Below are 11,938 nucleotides of genomic sequence, written 5' to 3' on the forward strand. Positions count from 1 at the left end.
CTGGGGTTGGAGCCAGTTAAGGAACCATGGAACGACTCTGAATCATCCTTCACAGTCTACCTCTGTTCCAGTGGCACTAGGAGGGAATAAAGTTCCAGTCTGCCCATACTGAAATAGGCCAGACCTCTAGAACATCCTGACATTGTGCACTCTGTCCATGCATCCTATGGAGGTATCTATTAATCTGCCATGATGGCAGAGTAGTATCCTTTCCTGTTAAGGTACTTACTTGCTCTAACGTAGCAGGATGGGTATACTATACAACTGCTCCTGATGCTGGGGAAACATTGCCATTCAAACTCCACAATTATTTCAGGGATTTTTCTAACTTTTACAACTCTGGGGGCCAGCACAGCAGTAATTGCCTTACAAACCTCCATGTCCATTGTGCCAAAGGTGGAGTTGCCAGCCCATGAACGGATTGCCAACAGATCAGTAACAACATGGGGCTGCCAGCTTCTACAGAGTGATAGAAACATTTCTGGACCAATATTCCCTTTCTCATCAGAGTGTCCTGGTGCTCGAGGGCCAGGGAAAACTCCTAACACAATTCCAAAAATGTGGCTGTCCTCATATGAAAGTTCTGGGCCCACTGCTGGTCATGTATTCATCGTGATGTAGTGCATCACCTTGTGCTTGTGATCCTGATCCAGAAGTGGCAGTCTGCATTGTGGGGTGGAGGGTCTGCCATGGAAGACAGTAGCAACTGGGTCCATGCCATCATGTACTCATGGTGCTGGTTTTGTCTCCTGCTTGTAATAACAAGCTGCTGTGTTCTCCAAGCCAAAAAACCACCTCTGTAACAGTCACCATTTTTTGGTACCAGCTTCTCTGGAAGAAGACCAAAGAAACATGGTCTCCATAAAAAACAGCAGCAGTTGGTCCCGGTTGTTTGGACAAGTGGGATCTATACTTTAGAGCACAAGGACACAGCACACCAGCTTGGGCCATGCCTGAAAATGAATTTCCAGGCCTAGGCCATTTCTGCCCACAATTCCCAGAGAGGACAGAATAACTGTCCCAGAGTGCCCTGCGAAAGTGAGCATAGAGTGGAGCAGTGTTTGTGTGGTGCTGTGAACCATGGGACATGCACCCAGAGAGCTGCGTAACTCTCACAATTAGATTCAGTGCCAGTGTGGACATGGTATGTGACAGCAAGTGTCTGGTAATTGACTGCTCTTCTACAATGTGAAGCATTCTACTGATACAGGATAAAGTGAGACAGCTAACTTGTGATTTCCTATCTTGGGGCTAGGCTGAAGTGAAGACATAGCCAGAGATCATGAAAGCGTGAGCAGGACTGTGAGTAAGAAAGAGTGACAGAATGAGTGTGAGAAAGGAAGGAAAAAAAATCCATAATCCTCTTTACAACAGCCTTCCTATTTCACAGCAAGTACTAGGTTCAAATTAGCACCAACGCTTGTGGTCTTTTCAGGGACCAAAAGGTACATAACTGAAGGTGTTTTCTCAGTAATGTGCTAAATGGGACACCGGGGGGTGGGGGGTGGGGAGAGGGGGCTTGTGATAGTACCTTGTTAAAATTCCACCACCAAATCAAAGGGATGCTTTGAGTAATTTCCCATCCTCTGGTGAAATTCACCACCTCTCTGGATTCAGTCCTTGCATGAGATGACTTTGGTGCTCAAGCAAATCGTTTGCCATTGGAATGCACCAATTCTCAAGTATTTTTGAAAAATTTCCTGTAGGGGAAGATACATTCCCAGTTCCCTTGTCTGCCCTACAACTCCAGTTCAAGTTATATATCATCCACTCAGCATTTTTTTAATGAACACATTTCTAGTGAAGTGCACTTTAAATAAGTTTGCTTGCAAGTGGTTTTGTTTTCTTCCTTGATTATGATTTTGAGGAAACATTTTTGCTTAAATGGGGAAACAAATAGAGTCCTGTGTCCCTTTCCCTTCCCCCCTCTCCATCTTCCCTCTTTAAACACACACACTGCTGAGACATGGAACTTGTCACCAGCTAAGGTAGAAGCCCATTGCTAAAATATTGATGTTTTGTGTATATACATGGTAGAAGTTTGTATCAAAGGTCATCAACAATTGGATTTTTCTGACTTATAAAATTCTTATGCAGTCAGCAGTGAGACAATATAGTAATGTACAAGGAATCCTAAGAAGAAATATACAAATTTACCCCCCTTCTCCAAGATTTAAGGAAAATCTTAGATAAGTTATAAATTCCTTGGGGGAACAGATTCTGGCACCCTATTTCACATCAGGTAACACCCAATAGTGGAGCCAGATTATGAGCAGTGGTAGAGCCAGGGAGCAATGGGTCATTGATGATCCCACCTTTAGTTATACATATTGGCTTGAAAAGGCACCACACATACACCTAAAGGCCACCAGGGACTACTGGTCACACCCTACTCCATGAGTGGTTTCATTGACTTCAATGGGATATTCATAGGGCAAGATTCTATTCACCACAATGAAGGGTATCAGAATCTGGCCTTTAGAAATGGAAATGTGGGTGTACTGCTTTTAATATAGCAGAGATTCTGGTAACATTGGAGGGGGTATAAAGAGAAATAACCTCAACTTTACTCATTTTTCTGGAAATAAAGCTTTCCCCAGAAGTGAGTCATCCAGAATTGTTCCTGGCAGCTCCAAAGTTGTGTATATCAGACTGGTAGCTCCACTATCTTTGCAGAGGATTTAATGTGTTCCCTGCTCCCGGCCAGCCAGAGGGAAGGTGTTCTTTGTGTCCCCCTCCCATCCATCCATCTCTCTAGGTTCTTACATAGCCCCCATTATTGCAATACCTGAGCAGCCCACTTGCCCCAGAATTAAGCAATAAGTGGCACAACAAAGGTGTGGTGATACTATTTAATATGTTGTGAAACTCTTACATATAGGAACATGTCAGTGCAGTAAGGAGGCCAATATAATGAATGAGAGCCAACACTAAGAGCCAGTCTCTTGGTTAAGAAGAGTACCTATCATGTGTCGTGCTGAGAACTAAATTCTTATTCTTAGATGCACACATAGCTGAGGAAAGAATTTTGTCCATGCCCTTTAATCTCATCCTTTTCCACACTTAGTAGGACCTATCAGTTAAATTTGGATTGTGTTCTTTAAGTTGTTCTATGAACTATGTTACTACAGAATTTAGCCCTCTTTCACCTTCAGGGCCTGTTTGTACAAACCCTCACTTACATAGCTGGTCCTTTGTCACACAAATAATATGTAATTTTTGCACAATCAGGACCTAAGTGTAGTATAGAGCTAATTTAATTTAATTCCAATTTGTTCCAACATATATTGACATTATTCATTATTTCCCAACAAGCTTATTTAAACAGCCTTAAGCTGAAAAAGAAATCACAGAAGTAAGGGCATTTTTGTTCAATTCTATAATACAAAAAATGGAAACCATTGTTCTAATCTGCCCTTAATATTGTTCACATAACTTGTACATGGAAACGATACGACTAGATTGAGAACATAATACTGTTATTTGAAAAATGAAAATACTCCACTTATAGCACATACCGTAATTGATATAAAGGGCTAAATTCTGCCTGCCAGAATTAATGGGTTTGCACAAGCTTAACAGAAGACCTAAGGTGCCTTTAGAACAGGAAATAATTTGTTTTCAATTAACATTAAACAGGATATTACTTAATACCAACTGAGATTAAATAGACACAGTCACACTAAACTAGTGCAAAATGGTTTGGCTCATTAAAAACAAATTTCCATGAAATGGGATAGTCTATAAACTATGTTGATATTAAGTGAGCTTTATACTTTAACAGTATCACTGTAACGGGTCGGACTCACCCCTGCAGCGCCTCCTGCTGGTGACTCCGGGGAATTAGCTCGATTTCCAGCCTAGAGCACCCTCTGCAGGCCAGTGATCTGCCTGTTCCCTGGCCCTGAGTCCCTCCCTGGACCCCAGTGCCCTTTTACATGGGGTGCTGCCCCCCCAGCAGTAACCCCTTTCTCTCAGGGTCTCCCCTCCCCAGGGAACCCCCACCCTCTATCTCCACCTTGCCTCAGTGTATGGCTACTGCCAGTCATTGTCTAGCCCCACGTCCTGGGGCAGACTGCAGTATCAGCCTATTCATCACTGGCAAGGAGGGTTTGGACCTGCTGCTTTGGCCTACCCCTGGGCTGCCTCTGCAACCCCCAATACCTGTTAGCCCTCTGCTAGGTGGCAGCCTGGGGCTTTCCAGGCCGGAGCTCCCCAGCTCCTCTGCCTTTCCCCAGCCCTGCTCCACTCAGGTACCTGGTCTAGCTCCCTGCAGCCAGGCCCATCTCCCTCTGAATGCAGAGAGAGACTGTCTGGCTTCTGGCTTCCCTGGCCTTCTTATAAGGCCCTGTGGCTCAGGTTGGGGCGTGGCCCCCGCTGCAGCCACTTCCCCAATCAGCCCAGCCTAAAGGCTGCTTTCTCCAGCCACAGCTCCTTCCCAGGGCTGTTTTTAACCCCTTCAGGGCAGGAGCAGGGGTCCACCCTGCTACAATCACCATTCCTGAGAGTCTCTCGTTACCACCATAAAATGTTTCCATTAAATCCATCGGCGTACACATACGTACATACAAACATGTACACACACACACTTGAGGAGAAAAACATCAAAGCCTGAGATTTTCAAAAATGGTGCTTAAAATTAGGCTCCTACCTCCTTATTTAAGTGCTTAAATATGGACTCAGGATCCTAATTTTAGCCCCCATTTTTTAAAAACCTGCCTAAACTATTTTCTGTTTGTTCTAAGATTCTATTTGTTCTACATAGATTGCAAGGACCTCATAACAGGGACTTTCAATTTTATGTGCCTATAAAGCAACATGCACACTATGGTGCTGTACAAATAACTGTAATGAATTATGCTAATATACTATGCTGCAGAAACCCCACCTACCACAACCATTATTACGTGCTGTTTGTATTGCTTGATGAAAACCCACTCCTTGGTGATACCCTGAACATGTTACAAGGCACAAAATTACCATGGATCTGACAGAACTTTTATGCATCTTTTAAAAAAATGCTACAATTAAAAGACAGTTTCAGCTACTTTCCATTGTTTTAAAGCAGTGGTTCTCAAACTTTTGTACAGATGACCTCTTTCACATATCAGGCCTCTAAGTCTGACCCCCCCCCTATAAATTAAAAACACTTTTTTATAAATTTAACACCATTATAAATGCTGGAGACAAAGCGGGGTTTGGAGTGGAGGCTGACAGCTCGTGACCCCCCATGTAATAACCTCACGGCCCCCTGAGGGATCCCGACCCCCAGTTTGAGAACCCCTGTTTAAAAGCAACTTGGAAATTCTTCTTGTTCAAGAACAAACTTGTCCCTGATAAAACACCACTGACTTCAAAGGGATTACGCAATGGTTTAGGAAGGGAAATTCAATATACTGTTGCACCCATTTGAAACTTCAGGGAAAATTTAGATAAGTAGAATATAGTCAGAATTAGAAACTGTCAGGACTATGCAGGTGCTCTGCCTTCCACACTCTCAATGTCTTTGTGGACCAGGTAAATTTGTGGCTTCATCTCTTATTTCTTTCATCTAAATTATTCAAAGATGGAAATGCTTCTGCTGGGTAAGCAGACAACCTTCAAACAATTCCAGCTCCTGTCTTCATAACTCATACTTCCCATTTGCCACCATTATTAATATCAGTATTATAACAGCAACTAAAGGCCCGAGTCATCATCAGGTCATCACGGAGCTAGGCACTGTACTAACAAAAATGAAGTCCCTGCCCCAGAAAGCTTCTAGTCTAACAAACCATGCATAATAATCATCCCTAAACTCTTCTCCTCCTCCATCTTCATGTCTGCAGATGGCCATGTCCTAGACGGTGAAAGTTTAGTCACAGTAATAATACTCAGCATTTATATAGCATTTTTTGCTCTGCAAAGTGCTTTACAAACATTAATTAATAATGTATTCTTATGACATCCCCAGGGCTGCCCGGGGGAAGGGGGAGGGCAAGTGGGGCAATTTGCCTCAGGCCCTGGGCCCGGCAGGGGCCCCGCGAGCCGCTCCGGGTTTTCGGCTGCACTTCTGCGGCAGGCCCCTCACTTGCTCCGGGTCTTCAGCGGCGGGTCCTTCAGTGCAGCGGAAGACTTGGAGCGAGTGAAGGACCCGCTGCTGAAGTGCTGCCAATGCCTCAGAGCACCGCCCAGTGAGTACAAGTGCCACTAGCGGCAGGGGGGAAAAAAAAAAAAGCCATGATCGGCAGCACTTAGGCTGCTCTACCACCACCGCTTCATTCTTCGGTGGCAATTCAGCGGCGGGTCCCTCTCGGAGGGAAGGACCCACTGCCAAATTGCCGCCGAAGACCTGGCCCTGCCCCAGGCCCCCTGAATCCTCTGGGCGGCCCTGGACATCCCTCTGAGAAAAGTAAGGGGCATTTCATCTAAAAGAACGTAGTGGTACAGATACACTTTTAATAGATTCATAGATTCCAAGATTAGAAGGGACCATTGTTATCCTCTAGTCCAAGCTCCTGTATAGCACAGTCCATAGAATTTCCCCAAAATAATTCCTACAGTACATCTTTTAGAAAAACATCCAACCTGGATTTAAAAGTTGTCAGTGATGGAGACTCCACCATCACCCTTGTAAATTATTCCAGTGGTTAATTTCTCTTTCTCTTTAAAACGTGCACCTTATTTCCAGTCTGAATTTGTCTAGCTCTAACTTTCAGCCATTGGATCATGTTATACTTCTCTCTGTTAGAAGGAAAATCCCATTATTAAATATGTGTAGCCTGTGACATTGCACCCCATAATGCTTTATAGAAATGTGCTTATGAGTAAAAAATATTACATAACTGGAATATGTTTTATGCTAGATATGCCATGTAACATATCTTTGCAAAGGTTATGAGCTACTGAATATATTCATCCTATTTGTATGTATCATTTTTATATCTGAAGTTATGAGTGTTGGCTCTATGCTTGTATTTAAAGTGTTTGCTGTAGGAAGCACATAAGGCAGATTTAGTCAACATAGTGTGAAAGGGTTATTCAGGTAACTGGGAGTACTTAACTAACAATGGATTTTGGGAGATTCCAGTGCACATCTGAGCTGTCCTGGGAATGTTGAAACTAACATGTAAACAATGGTGTCAGCCTGCAAAAAGCTGAATCATCCATAGACATGTGACTTGCTCAGGTGGCTACAGACTCCATCTTGTTGCTGTGATCTTGAACAGGAGAACAAAGGGGTTTCCACCCACAAAAGAGAGAATATAAAAGACCCTAGAAACCCCTCCATTTTGTCTTCAGCTGGCTCAAAAGATAGCCTCTCCATCCCAAAGAGATGCCTGAAAGAAACTGGAACAAAGGACAGTAACTACTGGGGTGGAAGTGACTGCTGGCCCCAGACTAGGAAAGAGTCTAGTCTGTCAAAGAAGCTTATTGGAACATCTCTGAGTGTGAGATTTACCTGCATTTAGTCTCCTACTGTATTAGGCTTAGACTAGTTTTTGTTTTATTTTGCTTGGTAATTTATTTTGTTCTGCCTGTTATTACTTGGAACCACTTAAATCCTACTTTTTATATTTAATAAAATCAATTTTTGCTTATTAATTAACCCAGAGCAAGTATTAATACCTGGGGGAGCAAACAGATGTGCATCTCTCTCTATCAGTGTTATAGGAGGTGAACATTTTAAGTTTACCCTGTATAAGCTTTATACAGAGTAAAACAGATTTATTTGGGGTTTGGACCCCATTGGGAACTGGGTATCTGGGTGCTGGAGCCAGGAGCACTGTCTGAGCTGTTTTCAGTTAAGCCTGCAGCTTTTGGGAGATATAGTTCAGACCTGGGTCTGTGTTTGCAGCAGGCTAGTGTGTCTGGCTCAACAAGACTGGGTACTGAAGTCCCAAGCCGCCAGGGAAAATGGGCTCAGAGGTAATCTCAGCACATCAGGTGGCAGTCCCAGGGGGGTTTCTGTGATCCAACCCATCACATACCCCTTGCAGGTACTTTTAGACTATAATGAAGTCATCCCTTAATTTTCTCTTTGTTAAGCTAAATAGATTAAGCTCCTTGAGCCAATCACTATATGGAAGGTTTTCTAATCTTTTAATTATTCTAGTGGCTCTTCTCGGAACCTTCTCCAATTTTTCAACATCATTCTTGAACACCAGAACTGGGCATAGTATTCCAGTAGCAGCTGCGCCAGTAGCAAATACAGATGTAAAATAACGTCTTTACTCTGACTCGAGATTCCCCTTTTATGCATCCCAGGATTGTATTAGCCCTTTTCACCACAGCATTGTATTGGGAGCTCATGTTCATCCAATTATTCATCACAACCCCAAAGCTTTTTCAGAATCAGTGCTTCCCAGCATAGAGTCCCCCAACCTGTGAATATTGTTGGAGGACAGTAAGGCAGACAAATAACATATTATAATATGGAGCATCACCTATGCAACATTGTCTATATATACCACTGCTCAACTCCACCTTTACTGTGAACGGAAGTATGGTCTGGCAGATAGGGTACTGGACTGTGGACCAAAAGACCTGGGGTAAAATCCTGACCCCAATGCAGTCAATGGGGATTATAATAACAGTGAGCCTGGAATGCAGGATGTCATAAGGGATTAATACAAAGTAAAAGAAAGCAAACACGACTTTTTAGGAGACACATTCTAAAACTCCTAGTGAATTGGAAGCAAGGCAGGATAAGCCAGAGCTGTAAACCAGAGTAAGATAAACTCTGGCAGAACAATAGATGGGCAAAAACTGCAACATACTGATCCACCAGTTGAAGCTGCTCCCCACCACCATAGCTTTTGCTCTGCCTATGAAATAGAGAGGACCTATTTGTAAGATTCTGATCCATATCCGGGCTTAGATTCTAAAACCCTCCCTCCCAGGGTTTGAAGTTGTTTTGGACCTGGGGTTTTGGTTCTGACCCATCTCTGGTCTGAAATCTGAATGGAAACCAAACCATCTGAAACCAGACAAACTGACTATAAATCAAGCAAGATAATCTGACTATAAATCCAAGTAGGAATGCTGTTATCTGCTAGTCACAAAATGCAGCAGAAATCATTTTACATTTTAGCAGCATTATACTCACATCAGACCCATGTAGCTGTTGGAAGAATCAGGGATCATATAGCAGTTGAAATTGTCAAGGTTTCCAAGGCAAAGCACCTCTAACCTATTGATGTTCTTGCCACAAGAACATCAGAGGGGAAAAGAATAGCAATCCCCCAGCACTTTATGCGGCCAGTAATGGTCCATTTACTCTCTGATTGTATTCACGTATCATGCGTTTTAAAAACTAAAGCTTGCATCAAAAGGAAACCACCCATGTTTCGCAGGAATGGACAGGCATATGTTCAGTTTCATTCTGACTGTTTAAAGCCAGTGAGAATTCTCTGAGCTCACCACTTTGCAGGGCTGTTCTAATTAGAGAACACTTGTTTAAAACACATTGTAAGCTGATTGGGTCAAATTCTGATCTTGGCTAACTCCTGAAAAACAATTAAAGTTACATCTGTGTGGTGCAATAGGGGGCAGAGTTTGGTCACAGAGTTAATAACCGTGTGATCATACTGCATTGTGAAACCACATTGTCTCTTACTAAACTTTCTTAATCCTCATCAGCAAAAGCTTATGTGGCTCTTTCTGCAGAAGGAATACCTAACATTTCTGTAGCACATTCAAATGGCTTTCCAAACACTAACAAACCCCCTTGCCAAGAAGGCAAGCTCTCTGCTTCCTTTCCTCAAAGCCTACTTAATTTCCCAGTCTGTCTAACAAGGACTTACTTTCCAGGGCAACCTAATACAAATCTCAGGTAGAATAAATTCATAAGGAAGAAACTCACCGTGTGCTGTTCAAATGCAAGCAATCTCATGACAACCTTCATTTGTATAAACCACACTTCCACCTTCCCCATTATTCATCGTCATCTTCCATGAATTGCAGAATGTTGTATCTAAACTACACTATATTATCTACAGAGCAGAGGCTATCCTGTTACAAAGCCTCATACACACCTATGGCACCAAGGTAAAATACGAATTTCCCCCATTTTATAGATGAAGAAGCAGAGGCAGAGAGGTTAAATGACTTATTCAAGGACAAAGAATAACAGTATTGTAAAAGGCTTGTGTGCAGACTGCACAACCGTGTGGCCAAATCCTCCCCCTCCTACACATCCTGAACATCAGGGAAAGGAGAAGTAAGGAATTTTCTTTTGAGGTTGTGCTGTGGTTCTATAGTCCTATTCCTGCTGCATTATATTTACATGAGTTTGTGTGTGTGGTTTCTCTTGTGAATCCACCCCCTCGTCCTTGCTTTGTCCCCACAAAACCCTGCATGCTAAGGTGTAGTGAGGATCTAAACAGAGGTGGGCAAACTACGGCCCATGGGCCACATCCAGCCTGCGGGACCCTCCTGCTCGGCCCCTGAGCTCATGGCCTGGGAGGCTCGCCCCCAGTCCCTCCCCTGCTGTTCCCCCTCCCCCGCAGCCTCAGCTCACTGCGCCGCTGGCACAATGCTCTGGGTGGCCTGGCAGCGCAGCTGCAGAGCCGCTGCCTGACCCGGTGCTCTGGGCGGTGTGGCTGTAGCGCCGCCAGCCACCGGTGCTCCAGGCTGCGCGGTAAGAGGGCAGGAAGCAGGGCGGATTGGATAGAGGGCGGGGGAGTTCAGGGTGGTGGTCAGGGGGCAGGGGTGTGGATAGGGGTTGGGGCGGTCAAAGGGCGGGGAACAGGGGTAGTTGAATGGGGGCAGGAGTCCGGGGGGGCAGTCAGGAAGGAGAGGACGTGTTGGATGGGGCAGTGGGGGGCAGTCAGGGGTGGGGGGGTCCGGTCAGGGGACAGCAAGCGGTGGATGGGGCAGGAGTCCTGGGGGGCCATCAGGGGACAGGTAAAGGGGGAGTTGGATGGGGTAGGAGTCCTGGGGGGCTGTCAGGGGGTGAGAAGCAGGGAGGGTCGGATAGGAGTCGGGGCCGGGCTACGCATGGCTGTTTGGGGAGGCACAGCCTCCCCTAACCAGCCCTCCATTCAATTTTGAAAACCGAGGTGGCCCTCAGGCCAAAACGTTTGCCCGCCCCTGATCTAAAAGCTGGGCCCTACAATGCACGGGAAATACCTATTCCTGAGTGCAATCCAAGATTCCTGTCCCCTCATGCAATGGAGCTGCACTGGTCCGATTCCACTGTGTTCATAATCCTCCTCACTGTAGTGGAGGGGTTCCACTACCATCAGGGCCCTCTGATCCAGTGGCTTGTGGGGTGGCAGCAGAGTGTGTGTGCCAGTATTAGCTGTATTTCCATATTTCACTGTTTAGTGTGTTCGATGTGTTGCTATATCAGCAGAGCTCTCTCTGCAATGTTTACTTTTACTGTTTTAAAAGACCTTAACATTCTCATGTAACTCAGTCATTTTATCCTTGAGTATGTAACTATTGTTAGTACTACAGTTAACTCACATCTTGCAAATCATGTCCAGAAAAGCTGACACATTCTAATCATCATTATTTGGCAATGTATGACACATTTGTGTTAGCTCTGCTTTGGTTTTACAGTAAACCAGTTAGATAGGGGAAGTTTATTTTCCTTGTATTGTTTTAAATTCAGGCTGTTTCCTGTTACTCATATTTCCTGGATCCATGAAATCTGGGAAAGGCAAAGAAAGTGCTGTCTTCTTCCTCATCCTCCTATCATGTACAATACCTATGGTGGCATTTAGCTGCTATATGGGGATCCTGCTTTCACTTATTTTCATTTTTGTCATTTCAGAACTTTATATTGGTTTCATCATTCACGCTCTCATTTTGAACTGGGTTAGGATATATAACCCAGTATATTTGTGAGTGACTGAGTCTGTCTTCTCACTAAGCAATTTTTCAAGCATGTTGCAGAACCATGTCTAAATTCTGCTGCAGGACCTGAGTACTGAACCTAGTTCCACCAGCA

At 44.3% G+C, this 11,938-nt stretch overlaps 1 protein-coding gene across 4 annotated transcripts in view; it reads right to left on the reverse strand.

Annotated features, from left to right (window-relative positions):
• Positions 1-11,236, reverse strand: part of LOC120408002 (programmed cell death 1 ligand 2-like) — a 36,602-nt gene extending 25,366 nt beyond the window's left edge. Inside the window, exon 1 of one of the 4 annotated variants that reach the window (XM_039544452.1) lies at positions 11,113-11,236. The gene's annotated coding sequence lies outside the window, so the exon portion shown is untranslated. Of the gene's footprint in view, positions 1-9,088; positions 9,395-9,844; positions 9,907-11,112 lie in introns of those variants that run through there. The other 3 variants (XM_039544453.1, XM_039544454.1, XM_039544451.1) reach the window with 3 other exon arrangements.
• Between the last annotated feature and the right edge of the window lie 702 nt (positions 11,237-11,938).

This window comes from Mauremys reevesii, linkage group 6 (assembly GCF_016161935.1).
Source record: "Mauremys reevesii isolate NIE-2019 linkage group 6, ASM1616193v1, whole genome shotgun sequence".
Lineage (NCBI taxonomy): Eukaryota > Metazoa > Chordata > Testudines > Geoemydidae > Mauremys > Mauremys reevesii.